Source organism: Macaca fascicularis, chromosome 13, assembly GCF_037993035.2.
Source record: "Macaca fascicularis isolate 582-1 chromosome 13, T2T-MFA8v1.1".
NCBI classification, from domain to species: domain Eukaryota; kingdom Metazoa; phylum Chordata; class Mammalia; order Primates; family Cercopithecidae; genus Macaca; species Macaca fascicularis.
Window position 1 is genome coordinate 80,107,790 of NC_088387.1, and position 16,369 is coordinate 80,124,158.

General features: G+C 46.6%; 1 non-coding gene across 3 annotated transcripts in view; it reads left to right on the forward strand.

Annotated features, from left to right (window-relative positions):
* The window catches only part of LOC123568394 (uncharacterized), a 76,406-nt gene that overhangs the window by 33,592 nt on the left and 26,445 nt on the right, over positions 1-16,369 (forward strand). For all 3 annotated transcript variants that reach the window (XR_012422456.1, XR_012422455.1, XR_012422457.1), the window contains exons 2-3: positions 3,933-4,253; positions 9,656-9,732. This is a non-coding gene — a transcript (uncharacterized protein). The remainder of the gene's footprint in view (positions 1-3,932; positions 4,254-9,655; positions 9,733-16,369) is intronic.

Consider the following 16,369-nt stretch of genomic DNA (forward strand, 5'->3'; position numbering starts at 1 on the left):
GGCAGTTTCATATTCTGGAAACGGAGGTTTTCACTGAAGATCAGAAATACAGAAACCATTTGTCTTTATCAGTTCAGGCTGCTACAACAGAATACCATAAACTGGGTGGTTTAAACAACAAACACTTGTTTCTCACAGTTTTGGAAGCTAGGAAGTCCAAGATCAAGGCACCAGCACCTCCAGATGGTGAGGGTCCTCTTCCTGGAGAGAAGACAGATGGCTGTCTTTTCTCTGTGTCCTCAAATGACTCTCGTCTCTTTCTCTTCTTGTAAGGTCACTAATGCCATCATGGGAGCTCTATCCTCATGACCTCATTTAAACCGAATTACCTCCCAAAGGCCCCACCTCTTAATATCATCCTATTTGGAATTAGGGTTTCAACATATGAATTTCGGGGGATAGAAACGTGCGGTCCATAATACTATTTAACTGACCACACTTACTCCAGCCTTCTAGAAATTAACCCCCCATCAACTGAGCTCCTCAACAGGTGGGGCTCCCTGGATAAGTCTTCTGTTAAGAGTTTTACGTGTCTAAGAAATTTGCATACCTTTTTAACTTTTAAAGGCTGAGGGGTCATTTTCCAGTATTTGCCCCTGGACCCAAGTGTAGGCCAACTTTGTGGCTTACCTGGTCCTGGTCCTCACCTTCAGGGTAAACCTTCCTTCTCCCTAGTAGCCTCAGGCCAGGGTGTGGCTCTCCTGCTTCTTTTCCATTGACATTGAAGGTGGATCTTCCACGGATTTTGGATCCACACCAGGTGGCTTCTCTGAGGTTTCTGGGTTTGTTCTGGGAGAACCGAGATTGGTTGTGCCACACAGTGCCTTAATTTATGGGTATAAATCAGGAGACAGGCAAGAGACTAGCATGCTGTCTGCAGGCAGTTAGCAAAGTAGCCAGGGAATTCAAGACAGAACTCTTAGCCTTTTTTGTCCTTGTGGTCTCCATCTTGGATAGTTTTAGATGCAATCACTGTTTAACTGACCAATCAACATTGTGGCCTCAATTTTGTGCATCAGTTTCTTGATCAAAATGTGAATTAAATGAGAACAAGTGATTATTAGTTTTTCTTTGCTTGTTTGTATTCTCTTCTTTTTTCAAAAAAGAGATCTATTTTAAGGTGGCTAATTTATCCATGTAGAACTCCGAATGAAAATGGCAATGGAAAACTTCACTTTGATACTGGGATATGGCTGTCTGTTTGAATGTTTGCCTTTGTGAATCAAAGCAAGCAGTTGATTGCATTTGATTGACTGGACTTTTTTTTTTTTTTTCTAACTGCTTGTGGTGCTCTAGAAACACAGTCTAAGGCCTTTGGCAGAGGATGGAGCCTGCGGAGCCTGTGTGTGCACACGTGTGCACGTGTGTGCATGTGTGTGTAGAGAGTGGCGTGTAAAGAATCACTGGTGAAACAGAGAATGAAAAAGCAGAAGTGCCTGAGTGCCTGCTCTGTGCCAGGTGCTTTCTTGCATTTAGCCCAAACCAAGGAGGCAGATATTATTAGCATTGCATATGAGGAAACTGAGGTCAAGGAAGGCAAGATAGTTTGTTGAAGCTCTAGTACCAAGTAAGAGGAAGAACTGTGGCTCCAAATCAGTCTGTCTGACTCAGAAGGCTGATCTCTTTTCACTTTGAGGAGGGAGGTGGGAGAAAGAGAGGAAGAGAGCCAGAGGAGGTAGAAATATGGAGAGAAAAAAGAGAGACTACCCCAGGGACAGGGTCTAAAAAATCAATACATAATGAAGCCTGAGCCAAGGTGCTAACTCTGCCCCTGACTGTACATCTGACTTGCAGACCTTTTATAATTTGGCTCTCTTCTCATCCCCAGCCCCCATCCTTCCCATCTTCCCTTTCTCATTTTGCCTGGGGGAGGCCTGACCTGCCATGGTGATGCTGGAGTCTGGGGCTCCTCCATCTGGAACTGGGCTCTCACGGTGGTGGTGGGGAGGCCAGGACTCTGCTTAGGGGCCATTCCCCGGGCAGGAGGAAACTCCCTCAGCCTCTGTCTTGAGCTGGGTCACCTGTGGGAGGGTGCCCAGGGCCCAAAGGTGAAGGAGGGCTGGCGCAGCTTCTTTGCCCAGGGCTGACAACTCCCAGCATCTCAGGCCAGCAGCCACTCAGCACCATCTGCCTCATTTCCTGTGCTTTCTCTTAGTGAGTGGCAGCTCAGACTCTTGACTGCAGGCAGTTCTCCTGAACCGGTCACCAGGGCTCAGGACGAGCCATCCAGATGCAGCTGTGACAGTGTGGCTTTCGTCTTCATCACAGTTGACCCTGTGGGAGGAAAGCCCCCTTTCTCCCACTTCAGCCCACATCTCTCTTCCCAGAGCAGCACACTGTCACCCAGGAGGGGCTGCCACTTCCCTGGTCGTGGGAACCTCTGCAGAACCTCCTCTCCTGGGCACTCCTGAGTGAAGAGCCAAGCCAGGGAAGCCTGGGCATATAAGGCCTCAATTTTAGATTAGATTCCCAAATTTAATTTCCTATTCCTTAATTTAATTCTGCATTTTAGTTTTGTTTTTATTATTTACATGGGTTCCCTTTAATGATTCCAAATTGCTGCTGCCCTCTAGCAGTGTTTTGTCTTAGGTTAACGTCTTGAAAACCGATCAGCATTGGAGTTTATTCCGCACTGGGTTTAGTTATTTTCTGAAACGAAGCACAATTAAATTAGAAGAATGAACATGCTCTTTAGAGGATTAATTCATAATAAGCAGGCCATGTGCTACAGCTCACAGAAGAAAGGGCACAAGGATCGAAAGCTGTTTTTTCTGCCTAAATATGAAAAGTACATTCTGCAGAGCAGAACAAATCAGCTAATGACATCCAGAGCGCTGGCCAGCCCCAGAGCGGCACGGAGCTGGCATCTTGAGTTAGCGCAATCCCCACCGACGCTGCTGCCTACCTTTCCTCCCCGAGAAGGCTGGGAGCGGGCAATTTGCCTGGCTCGTCTCTCCTCAGCACAGCTGATAGAAGCCACTGTGGGCCTCCTAAATTCTACCCTCAAGAAGCCCCAAACTCCACAGCCCGTGGCTTCACAAGCTGCATCCTCAGAGCTTCCTACAGCCCATTAACTCATTCATTCTTTCATCCAAGGAATGTTTTACTAGCTCTTGCTATATACCAGGCATCCGTGGGATGGCCCACCCTCGGGACACATCAGTGAAGAAAACATACAAAGACCCCTGCCCTATTGGAAGTTATTCTTGAGCAGGCAGAGACAGATAATAAATGGTAAAAATAATAAGTAAATTATGTATTACGTTAGAAGATGATGAGTGCTAAGGAGCAGGGGTGTTGAGAGTGGGGGGATGTGTATGTGTGTGTGTGTGTGCGCGCGCCTGTGTGCTTTGCAATTTTTAATAGGATGGGTCATGGTAGGCTCATGGGGAAGGTTTCAATTGAGCAAAGACTTGAAGGAAGTGAGAAAGTGAGTCATTTTCAAGCATGTCATCCAGGTCAAGCCTGTTTCAGAAGAAACAATGATAGCAAAAGCCCTAAGGTAGGAGTGTGGCTGGTGAGTTCTGGAAGGATGGGGCCAGTGGGCGCTGAATGGAGGGAGTGAGTGGGAGATGAGGGGGACCCCATCAAGTGGGGCCTTGGCTTTTGCTCTGAGAGAACTGAAAGTCAGGGCAGGGTTTTGAGCAGAGGCAGGACATGGTCTTTTACTAAAGGATCACTGGCTGCTGGCTGAGAACAGACTTTACGGGGACCAGGTAGATGGAAGGATGGAAGACGGGAGACCTGTCAGAAGGTTCACAGCTTAGGCCTCTGAAACTCCAGCCCCAGGTTTTCCCATACCATGTTCCCCAAACCCCCTCAAAGATCGGAGCTCAGGCCTCAGAACCAGGCACAGAAGCTTAGAGTCTCCTACAGTCACCTTTCTCCCAGAAGGATCAGCATATTGTTTTTTCTTTTTCTTTTTTAAACAGCCAGAGCTCGCACACGGTGAGGATGTCCAGACCATTATTCCTCGATTGGCCCTGGAGACCCCTCTGCAGCCCCTCCCAATCTCTCCCACTGACCCATGGACCAGAAGACTGGATTTTGCAATGGAAGGGAAATTGCAGGCAGCAGACAGCTCTGCACTGTCCCTTTGGCTTTCCTTAGGCACCTCTGAGAGGGAGACAGCCTCTCAGCCAAGTACCCAACAAGGGACATGAGAAGGCTTCTGCTGTGCAGCTGCCAGAGAAACAGGGGACAGATCAAAGCAGGAGAGGACCAACATCTGCGGTAACCAAAGCAAGGACAAGGTACAAACACACTGAATGAATAAATAAGCAGATGAGTGATTGATGGGTGGGGGGAATGAATGATTAATGCATAAATGAATGATTGATGAATAAACAAATGGATGGCCTGGAGCTGGCTCCTGCTCCCTGCTCTTTGGGTATCTTCTCTCCTGGGAACTGAAGATTAAAGATTCTCCCGTGACCTTCACCTCTGGGATTCCCTGCTGGAGTTGGGATTACACCTGCTTCTGAGCCCAGAGGTGGGGGAAGCTTTGGCACAGGATCAGTGGCCCAAGGCTGCAGGGGTGTGCTGGAGGAAGGAGGCTGGAAGCAATTGGGGCTGGTCTGGAAGACCCCTGGGCAGCTTGTAGGTTCTGAGGGCGGAGAGCTCCAAGGATCTGGGAGGAGAGACGGGTGTGTTGGGAAGAGGGGAAAAGGAGTGGTTTAGTTGTTCCTTCCTGGTTCCACCTTGGACATTCCGCAGATGCTGGACCTTGGGTTGGTCTCATTCTAGGGCCTGTAAAGATACAGAAGTCTGTCTCAATGGAGCATTTGAATGTATTATCCCAAAAGGCGGGAAGATTTTGGTAATCAAAATTGTCAGAAGCTTCCCCAAAAGGAGCAGGCTGGTGAAGACTCCAGGTCAGGCCCAGGCACTGGTACCACCCAGATGCTTGATGTGCCCCCACTTCCAGAAGCTTATCTCCCAGTGTGGCCAGATCCCTGTGCCTCTGGGGGAGAAGTACCCTACTTGGGGAGGGTTTGAGAAAGCAATGTTTAAAGACCCCGGGTCACATGGCTCCACTTCATTTTGGAGGAACATCTTACCTGGGGATTCCCATAGAATCTAGTTTGGGGCCAAAAGACTGCTCCTAAAGAGTACATGTACACAGTCCACTTTATATTCTAGACTTTGATAATCATAATCAAAATGGCTTCCATTTATTGAGTGCTTACCAAGAGCTTGATGTTGGGTTAAGAGTTTTGGCTAGGCAAGGTGGCTCATGCCTGTAATCCCAGCACTTCGGGAGGCTGAGGTGGGCAGATCACCTGAGGTCAGGAGTTCGCGACCAGCCTGGCCAACATGGTGAAACCCCGTCTCTACTAAAAATACCAAAATTAGCCACACCTGGTGGCGGGCACCTGTAATCCCAGCTACTCAAGAGGCTGAGGTGGGAGAATCACTTGAACCTGGGAGGCGGAAGTTGCAGCGAGCCAAGATCATGCCACTGCACTCCAGCCTGGTGACAGAACAAGACGGAGAAAAAGAGTTTTGCATTCTGACCAGCGTGGTGGCTCACGCCTGTAATCCCAGCTTTGGGAGGCCGAGACGGGCAGATCACCTGATATCAGAAGTTCGAGACCAGCCTGGCCAACACAGTGAAACCCGTCTCTACTAAAAATACAAAAATTAGCCAGGCGTGGTGGCAGGCACCTATAATCCCAGCTACTCGGGAAGCTGAAGCAGGAGAATCGCTTGAACCCAGGAGGCAGAGGTTGCAGTGAGCCGAGATCATGCCACTGCAGTCCAGCCTGGGTGACAGAGCGAGACTCTGTCTAAAATAAAAATGTTTTGTATTTGCACATCATTCAATTATCTTATGAACCCTGGGATGTCCCTCATTTTACAGATGAAACTGAGGTGCAGAGAGGCTAAGTGACTTGCTGGTAAGTGGTAGAGCCAGAACTGAACTCAGATGGATGATGGCCATTTGAAGTTGAGAACTGAAGGAACTTTTCCTGAGGTCCTACTCTAGCAACTGTGCTGAGCCTTCGCTCCTCTAGAACAGAGATTCTTAACCCTTTGGGGGCTGCAGACCCCTTCAAGCAAGTGATAAGAGTGTCCAGCCTCTTCCTCGAAAGTGTACACTTTGCATTTTGCACAAGTGCATTTTCCAGGCAATTTTGGAGGTCCACACAGGCCTCCTGAACTCTGTTTTAGGTATTCACTTTCTGCAGTGATTGTTTTCCTTTCTCATAACCCCGAGGGCACAGGGCAACCCTCAGAGGGCCCCCAAAATCACCTCAGTAGGGAATGGAATCAGACAGGACAGGTTAATCAATGAAAGCTCACCTCATGCTCCTTCCATAATTGCATTCCTGCCTTTTCATCCTAACAGCCAGCACTTAGGTTAATTACATTCCAATAAGGCTCCCAGGTCTGGGGCCTCTGGAGCCTGCCCTGGAACCTGTTGACATGCCATCTGCTTCCAGAGGGATTCTGGAGACCAAGGCAGCCTTTTAAAATTCTTCTCAGTTTTCTTTGCTGTAAGAGGGACAAAGGACCTTATTTTGGATGACCTCTCATCCAAAATCCAACTTTCTTAACCCACCCATATCAGCCCTGAAGCTATGGAGGAGTCTTTGGTCCCAGGCTGTCTTGCTGAAGTCAAAACAGTAGCACCTGTTATTCCAAGTCGATGACCTTTGGAAATACCTGGCTTGGAGCGAGGTGGCCACAAATTGACAGGGCCGGAGAATCAAAAGCCTTAGGAGCTCCCTCAGGGGCTGGGTATTGTGCCGCCTCAAACACTGCCAGCTTCAGTCATTTATTCATAAGATTTATTGGAACCTCCCGAAAGGGTATCTACTCTTTGCAAAGAAAACCCACAATACAAGGAAATAGAAGATAATACACATTATAATATATATTAGGATATTATATATAATATATAGGAATATATGTTATTCGTATATATTATTATATGTAATATATTCTATATATATTCCATATAATTGATATATTGCACAGATACATATGTAATATTCCAGAAATATAACTTCGTCTAATGCAGGTCCATGCATTCTCCAGGCACAGTGAAGTTCACACAATTAACAGAGAAAGTGCAGGGTTCACGGTGATTTGAGTTTCACTGTTTCCCAAATAGAGATGGCTCTACTGCTTGCCCCCACCAAAGGAATGAGGTATAAAATGGAGAGGTCTGGTGTTTGTTATATGACTTACAGATGCCCCCTCCCCCACCACGGCCCCGGACACTTCTTTCCTGCAAAGAAAAGTTTCCTCTGGGACTCTTTATTCTCCTGGGTTTGAACCCCAAGAAGCCCTCCACAAGCCCAGCTCCCTTGGCCTGCATCCACAGGGCTGAGGGCTGATTTTCTCATCCTTGCCGAGGCCGCTGCTCAGAGGAAATGGCTTGTTTTGAGATGGAAACTTTCTTGCTGCATGAGGGAGAAGAGATGGAGTTTGGCCCACGATGCCATGAGTATTCTTGGGTGGTTAATCCCCGCTCCAACATTGTAATCCTTGTGGGTGATCTGTGGTTTAGCAGAAAGAGCGTCGATTTTCAGGAAGGCAGGCCAGTGTTTGAATCCTCACTCTGCCAGCCATGAGCTGTGTGCCACTGGGAAAGTCACTTCACCTCCTTGCATCACAGTTTTTTTCTCCTGAGTGTGGAGTGGGGAGGGAGGGAGATTTACTTTACAAGGTTCAAATTGAGAGAAGCAGGCCATGGTGCCTGGCATATTCTATATATGATTTTCTTTCTTTCTTTTCCTGAACGAAGGCACAAACTTATAAAGCACTTTGCAGATGTCAGAAGGTACTATTAGGTTTTTCTTTATCAGTGCACTTCAGCCTCGTCACCCTCCCACCCCATTCCAGTCTTCCTTTTCTTAACCTCTCCCCCTACCGACAGCAGGTAGTCTACTCCAGATCATAGCTGCAGGCTTTTCCCTGCAAATCTCACTACCAGGTTTAGCATCCCTCCTAGGCTTCAGAGCAGCCACCAGTGCAGCCTCAGAAATGAGATGCCTACAGACAGGTCAATTTCTCCATCCCTGTTGCTTCTGGTTTAACAGCAGGGTCCTAACATCCAAGCCTGTTAGGGCTGCCTCACACTTACTGTGGAGAGGGAGACTGCAGACTTTTCATGGCACGGGGTGGGTTATAAATGGGCATCAGCCTCCTGGGGCTGAGCTGGAATCAGTGGGTGGGAGTGTGATGCTGACTCCCCTCACTTCATTTGACCATGGCCATTGTGGGAATCACCACCATCATGCTCACTCTTGCTGCCAGCATCCAGCACCCAAGTCAGAGCTGTCTGAGCCTCAGGGAGCTAACCTCTAAGACACAGCAACCAAACTCTAAAGAGGACCCCAGACCTACCTTTTTTGGGTAGATTTTGCACACTTACAGGTGGGGTATTTTAAATGGAATCTTGAAGGTAAGGGTGTGGTTGAGGCAGGGGGTGGGGGTGGTAAGGGGATAAGAGGAGGAGAAAAGGGGTCAAATAGGCGAGAGGAGATTAGGGATTTAATTAAACTGCCTGTTTGAGTAAGGGCTTTTAGGTGCAAAGCTGCTTTGCATGATAATGGCAGTTTATCTGAATTCCATTCCACTGAAGGAAGCTTCTTTTACACTTAATTACTGTGGCTCTTAAGCCTGGCTTTTCCTTAATGCCCATCCCCAGGGTAAGGAGGGAAGCTTACCTCTTAGCTTCAGTCATGCTGGCCACTGTCACAGACAGACCCCTCGTCATCCATGCCTGTAAGAGGTCTGTCCACGAAGCAGGCAATACCTAAGTGAATGGAAGGCCTTTAGGATCCCCTAGCAAAGTCAGGTCTGGCTTAAGAGGGTGACCCCTGAAGTCCTTTGATAGGGTTCCCCAGCCAGCAGGGGCAGCTGAGAATGGCTCTGGGCTTAGGTTTCTGTGACTTGCCTTGGGGTCTCCGCTCCCAGAAACCCCAAACACCAAACAGGACCAACATTCCCCTGGTAGGTTCCTGCTGCTTGCTGAACAGCAGCGCTGGACAAGCACAGGTGTGGTTGTTTAAGTGAGCTTGGTAGGGTCTGGACCAGAGGGAGACTCCCTGGTTGACTTGTCTGGGCAGCCTGCATCTTTGGTGGTGAAAGTGACTGCTTTTCAGGCAGAAGGACAGCATTCGGTACTCATCAGGACAAAAGGTGGAGTAGATGGAAAGCCTGGTAGAGGGAGAAGAGAGCCCTGATACAGAGAGGGGGAAGCCAAGGGAGATGGAGACTCCAGCACACGAGCAGGGTAGGAAAGAGTTAAAGGGTTTGGGAACTCCTGTTTCCAATCACTTGTCAGCCAGCTTTGCTCGCAGCCTTATCAGCAGGGATAGGGCCGCGCAGGGAGAGGCTCTGAGCGCTCTCGTTTCCAAGCTCTTCCCAGACTCCAAGCTCTCAGTGTTCTCATTACCTTCTAAGGGCTCCTGGCTCAGTCTGGGGTGAGGGCCACGGGGAGGGGGCTGGAAACCCAAACACATTTAATGGAGTAGAGTGCGAGTTACTAAATACAGCCTGGGGTTGGTGGTGAGGCTGTCGAATCTCAGCAGTAAACCTTCAGAATCCAACTGTCCCTCCTCCTCTCCCCTAGCGCAGGCTGTGTCTTCGCTTCTATTCAACTAGAGCTAAAACTCTTTAATGTTCTTCCCTTTTACAGTTACCCCGAGTCAGAAATCTTCATTGTGTATCTGTGCAGTTACTTTTGGAACTCAAGTGAAGGACTTTACATGTCAGGTAAAGATGTCTTGGTAAGACTTGACTCATGTTAGCCTTTTGGGAGACAGTTTTAGTTCTGCCATCTCATGGGGTTGCTACCTACCTGTTTTAACCATTAGGTAATTTGATAAACCTACTTTCTATATCTTCATTCAAGTTATTGGTTTAAAAGATGTTGCCTGGGAGAGGGCTGAGCTCAGAACCGTTGGTCATGCCAATATAGATTGTCCTCTAGATCTTGACATAAACCCATGGTCAATATTTTTGGGGTGTGGATACTGTTATTAAACCAGCTACTAATTCCTTGTACTGTGCGTCTCTAATTTATAATCCACCAAGGATCCAGAAGGCTGCTATGAGAAAAGGTATTAGGTTGGTGCAAAAGTAATTGTTTATTTTTGAAGAAAGTAATGACAAAAACCGCAATTACTTTTACACCAACCTAATAAAAGTTAAAGGCACCTTTCTATAATCCAATACACTTGGTCCCATGAATCTCCCTAATTTGCCATTCTTGCGATCCTGCTAAAGAAGAAAGTAAAGTTTACATGGTATTTTGCAGTAGAAAAGAGATGTTATGAATTCAAATATAAGCATCATAACCACATTTTTGTAAGGAGCAAGAGTTGCCTGCCAAGAAGAACAGTGGTATGCATGATGGGGATGCCAGGGAGCTGGGTCTTTAAAAGAGACTGACTGGCCAGGCACGGTGGCTCATCCCTGTAATTCCAGCACTTTGGGAGGCCAAGGTGGGCGGATCACAAGGTCAAGAGATCGAGACCAACCTGGCCAACATGGTGAAACCCTGTCTCTACTAAAAATACAAAAATTAGCTGGGTGTGGTGGCACGTGCCTGTAGTCCCAGCTATTTGAGAGACTAAGGCAGAAGAATCGCTTGAACCCAGGAGGCGGAGGTTGCAGTGAGCTGAATCACGCCATTGTACTCTAGCCTGGCAACAGAGTGAGACTCCATCTCAAAAAAAAAAAACAAAAACAAAAACAAAAAAAAAAAAAACTGACCTAGGAAAGAAATGGGGAATGAGGATTTAAGTTAATCAAGAGAAGAGATTGGGACAGTAGTTTGTAGGAAATGTGCTAATTATTTGGGGGGCACAGGGTTCTGTCCTGTGACTGCAAGAATAGACCTTGGGCAAGAACCAAGAGTATCCCCTTATGTACAAGCCACAAGGCCTCAGTTCTTCCAGGTCTGGAAACTTCAGAGGTTCTGAACACAGGCTGTTTGGTGCCTCCATCCCCCTGCTCATGCTGCTTCATCTGGAATCCCTTTCCTTGCTGCCCACCTGGTGAACATCTGCTCATCCTTCCTTTTCATTGCAAGTCTGATATCCTCTAACAAGTCTTCCCTGCCTCCTCCTCCCCTCCAGTTCCAGACTTCCCAGGTAGAGTTCACTACTCCCACTGTGACCTTTGGTTCCCTGTATAGACTTCTGCGTTTGCGCCAAAATCATTTTATTACATAGAGGCTAAAGACACAGAGTTTGAAGTTCAGAAGACTTAGCTATTTAGCTGTGACTTTGCCTCTTGCTATAACCTTTCTAAATCTCAGTGTCCTCATTTGTAAAGTTGGGATAATAATAAATACCCACTAAGACTGGCCTGAAGAGTCAACAGAAAATGAACACAAAGCTCTGTATTAGTTACTTATTGCTGCATGGCAAATTACCCTAAAATCTAGTGGCTTAAACCAATAATAAACACTGTTTTCTGTCTGTGGGTCAGGAATTTGGGAGCAGCTTAGCTGGGTGGTTCTGCCTCATGAGGATGCAATCGTGATGTTAGATGGGACTACAGTTATCTGAAGGCTTGTCTGTGGCTGGAGGTACTGTTTCCAAGATGACTCAGTCACATGGCTATGGGCAGAAGGTTCCAATTCCTCGCTGGCTGTTGGTGGGCAGCCTCAGTTCCTCTCCATGTGGACCTTCCCACAGGATAGAGCTTCCTGAGTATCTTCACCACATGGCATCTGGAGTCCCCTAGAGTGAATGATCCAAGAGAGAGCAAGGTGGAAGCTGCATTGTCATTTATGTCCTGGTCTCAGAAGTCATGTACTATTATTTCCATAGATCCTATTATTTATACCAGCCCTAGTCAGTGTGGAAGGGCACTACACAAGCATGTGAATTTCAGGAGAAGATCATTGTGGGCTATTTTAGAGGCTGTCTACTACAACTATTTAGCTCAATGTTTATCAAAAGCATATCATATGCAGGGTGCAGTGGTGTGTGCCTGTAGTCCCAGCTACTCAAGAGGCTGACACAGGAGGGTTGCTTGAGCCAAGCAGTTTGAGGGTATAGTGAACTATGATCACGCCTTTGTATGGTCATTGCTCTCCAGCTTGGGTATCATAGTGAGATGTTGTCACTAAAAGAAAAAGCATTTCATAAGGGCTTAAGAAACAGTAGCTGCTATTATTAATCCATACATTTGTATTCCCTGCTAGAAAATAAACCCTTGAGGGCACAGATCACGTCTTGGGCCTGTTTGTACCTCAAGTCCCTAGTGTAGTGTCAAGCATACTGATAGGTTTATACTAAATGCTGATGGAGAATACGTGAATGAAGGCTTAGAGAGGGCTAGTCTGGTGGCAGGCTCAGAGTGAATGGGGAGAGAATTCACACCCAGATGTTAAATAGGATTCTGTAATTCAGGTGCTTATCTGGAGTTGCCAAAGTGTGTAGAATCAGGATCTGAGAGTTCCTCATATTTTCATGCTCGAGTACCAAGGACATTTGATATCAAAACAGTAGGCAGGGCAAAGGTAACTCTTATGATTCTCTTTGGAAAACAAGCCCTGAGCAGAAATTTGGCAGGGAGCAATGGTTCCATGATCTAAACAGGGACCCCACTAATGTCTAATTCTCTGGGCCAAGGCAAACATGGGAAGCTCTTGATATTTTTGTCGTACTCAAACTCCTATCTTGATGACACCTCTGTCCTTCTACCGGGCAGAACAATTTCCCTTTCTAAGAAATTCTGATGCACATTTCTTAGAGTTAATTAAGAAGTGAACAGAGGGTTTCATGTCAGAGGCCCGCCCCGCTACTGCCACCCTTTATGCAGGAGAGGGTTTGAGTCTGTGAGGTAACTGATACTCTAGGTGAGATTGAGTTTCCAGACGTCTAGCTCACACTGGAAACCTTGCCCCTGCCCCTGGGCTCGAAAGTTCACCGATTGTCCCTTTTCCACAGACAGAGTCCTCTGTCCTTACCAGTGCTGTACTTTTTTGCCCCAGTTTCCAACAAGGAGCCACTCCTATGAGGCTGCAGCTCCAGGAGCCTCAGAGACAAAGACCAATGGAAGAGTAGGTGTCTTCTCAGAGATTTTCCCATGTAGATCACATTCCCATTTGCCAGAGGTTCCATTTTTTCCCTGTTCCTTGAAATCCCAAACAAGTGACTTTACTTGTCTTTTTCTGCCTTTCTTAAAGCTGAGACAATACAGGGGAAAATCTTTTCCTATCAGGGTGGAAGGAGCTTGCACTGAATAATATTTTGCCTGTGGATAACAAAAAAGAAGATTGAGACATGCAAATTGTAGATGGGACAGAACTATAGGAGACATATGATATTTGAATTGCTTCTAAACCAAACCAGAAGCAGGCATGGTGGTCTGCACCTGCAATCCCAGCTACTTGAGTGGCTGAGGTGGGAGGATCACTTGACCTCAGGATTCAAGGCTGCAGTGAGCTCTGATTGCGCCACTGTACTCCAGTCTGGGTGACAGAGTGAGACCCCATCTTGAAAAAATGAAAGGAGAAATAAACAAAACCAGGTCACCACAAGGAAATGCGAAAGGAAATTTAAAATGTTTGTTGATTGAAATAAAAAAAAATACAATAACTGAGTCTGAAGGAAATAGTGATATGTCAAGGATCATTGTAATTCAAGGCAACTGGACTCTGGAATGACCCTCATCTTGAAAGAGCTTTTTAAATGGTATTTATTTCACTTTCCATTAGGATTTAACCAGAAAGAGAACATTTTTAATAGAGGCAGCATTGCGAAATGTGGCCAGTGGGAGAGTTGGGGTCTTGTGTGTATGAGGAATTCTTTGGGGCATAGGACTAAGGCAATAGAGCTGGACCAATACAACTCTCTTGGTTTTCAAATTCCACCTCTATGTAGCTATGGAAAGAATTGTGTCATTCTTGGTAGAAAACCCAGCCCAAGTGTTCCCCTGGAGATGAAAACACAGAATAAGAATTTTAAGAAACCATTTTTTGGGGGAGTCAAAAGAATGTTAATGAGACAATTGATTAAGTTATACAAAGAAGTTAAAAATAAAATAAATACTATGTCCAGTGGAAATATTTTACTTGCTCCCCTAAAAACCCACCCCAAAACATAACATTGAGCTTTCAGAGGGGAAGCAGGGAGTGGGACACAGAAAGAAACCAATGAGAGGACAGCATGGAAACCACACTGAGGAAACAGAACTTTTAACCAACGATTATTAGAAAAATAACAGCAATCATTGATTAAACAAATTATGGTTCTAGGAAAAGGGGCACAAAACAGTCAACCTTGGGAAGACTGCTATGTTGGGTAAGCACAGAGCTTTAGGGATGACAGCTCTCATTTCCTGTGCAATTAAGAACATTGTTCTTTGGGTCATCTCAGTCAGTTGACAATCACTTTTTGAGTGCACACTATATGCCAAGCTCTGTGTTAGATGTTGGGGCTATAACACCTATGTATCTTTGTAGATATGCTCCCTGCCTTACACAAATGCCCAGGGTATGGTGAATGTGATAAGGCATAATAATAGCTAAAATGTATTGAGCACTCGCTGTGTTTTAAACACTGTACAAGCACTGTAATCCACTATGAGAACAGAACTATATGGTTTTGGTCACATTTGTATCTCCATTGCTTGGCACATAGGTATTCAATAAATATATTTTAAAAATCCTTGCAACAACTCTATGAGGAGGTATCATTATTACTCCCATTTTACAGATGAGAAGACTGAGGTCCAAAGAGATTAAGCACTTGTTTGGTGCTATTGTTAGGAAGCCATGGGACAAGGATTTGAACCCAGGAAACCCTGCAAAACACTACACAATGCTGCCCCTTGATAAGTACATGAGTAATCAAAATGCAAGACAGAAGGTAGAAAGCACTCCAAGGGAGATTCAAACAAACTGCCTTGGAAGTTCTAACCTCTGGCAAGGAAAGGGGACAGTAAGAAGGGAAAGATCCTTGGAAGAGATGGCATTTGAGTTGAGTCTTAAATGTGGGTGAGATTTCCTCAAGGGGGTACAAGGGGAAGCATCTTTAAGATAAAGGAAAGTCAGGAACCAGCACTCGGAACTGGATAAGCGAAAGGTATATTTGAAGACTTTTACACTTCCAGTTTGCTGCGGAAGTAGCCCTCCTCCATGGCAGCAGCAGGAGATTATCTGGAGTGGGTCAGAAGCGGTAAGGAGCAGGGCTTCTCGTGCTGTCACCGCACAAGGGTTGCCTGGTGATTCAGCAGGTCCATGGCGTGGCCCCTGGTGATGCCAAGGCAGCTGGTCTTGGACCACACTTGGAGCAGCTGGGTTCTAGAGGGCCTTGCTTTTCTGGCTGAAGGGTGTAGACTTTATTTGGTAAGCATAGGGCTGTACAGATGGATTTTTAAGCAGGAAAATAAGGCTTTAGAAAAATGGCTTGGTGGTAGTGGTATAAGATGCCCTGGAGAAAGTTGGGCTTTGGTTTCTTTAGCTCCTAACTTATAACTCTCAAAGCTCAGAATACTGATTCAGTCAGGGCCCACACAGGAAAACAGAAACCAAAGAGATGATTAACAGAGATCTTTTAGCCCTTGAAGTTGCATTGTCACTTATTCACCAGCGCTGCCTAGAAACTGTTCTTTTCCCCTCCTCCAAGACCAGCCAGAAGCAAAATTTGTCCTTAGTCTCTAGTGGTTAGAAAAAGAAAGGACATGTTGCCTTGACTTTGCGCTATCCTGATGGGTCTGTTCAGGTTCAAACTGGGCCCATCACTCAGCTTACTCTGGATCACTTTTTCATGACTGGTAGATCTGCTTGGGGAATGAAAAATGCTGTGAATATCAGCCTGAAAAAAAATATCATCAGGAAATTAAATCTGTGGCTTAAAAAATCCCACACTGCTTTCTGGCTCTGGTCTGTCTCCCAACTGGGATCTCTCCCTCGGCATGGAGGCCTCCTTCCGGCCTCCTCCCCCTTCTCTGGTTCTCCCCACCCTCTTTCTTCCCCCCCCCCTCCCCCGACAGCCTCCCCTCCTCCCCTCTTCTCTTTCTTATCCTATAGGACCTCTGGCCTGCCTTTTTTCTTCTCTCTGGGCTCCTCCCTGGTGGCTTCAAGCTTCCCTTCCTGTCTCCAGGCTTCTAGCTATTCCCCAGCTCCACGGAAGCATCTGTCTGTCTCTCTTTCACTTCCCATCAGGGAGTCCTAAATGCTGAATAGGCCCTTCAGACCAGGCCCTGAAGGGGACTTGGCTGGGGCAGTAGGGGGTGGGGGGTGCTGGGGACCTGCTGAGGCCATACAGAAGTCCATTGATAGGCAGCCCTTCCACACAGACAACCCAGTCCAGTCTCCATGGCTCCAGCGGAGAGAGGCGTCCCTTGAGATGGTGGCCAACATCCCGGCCACCATGAATGACCTCAGTGT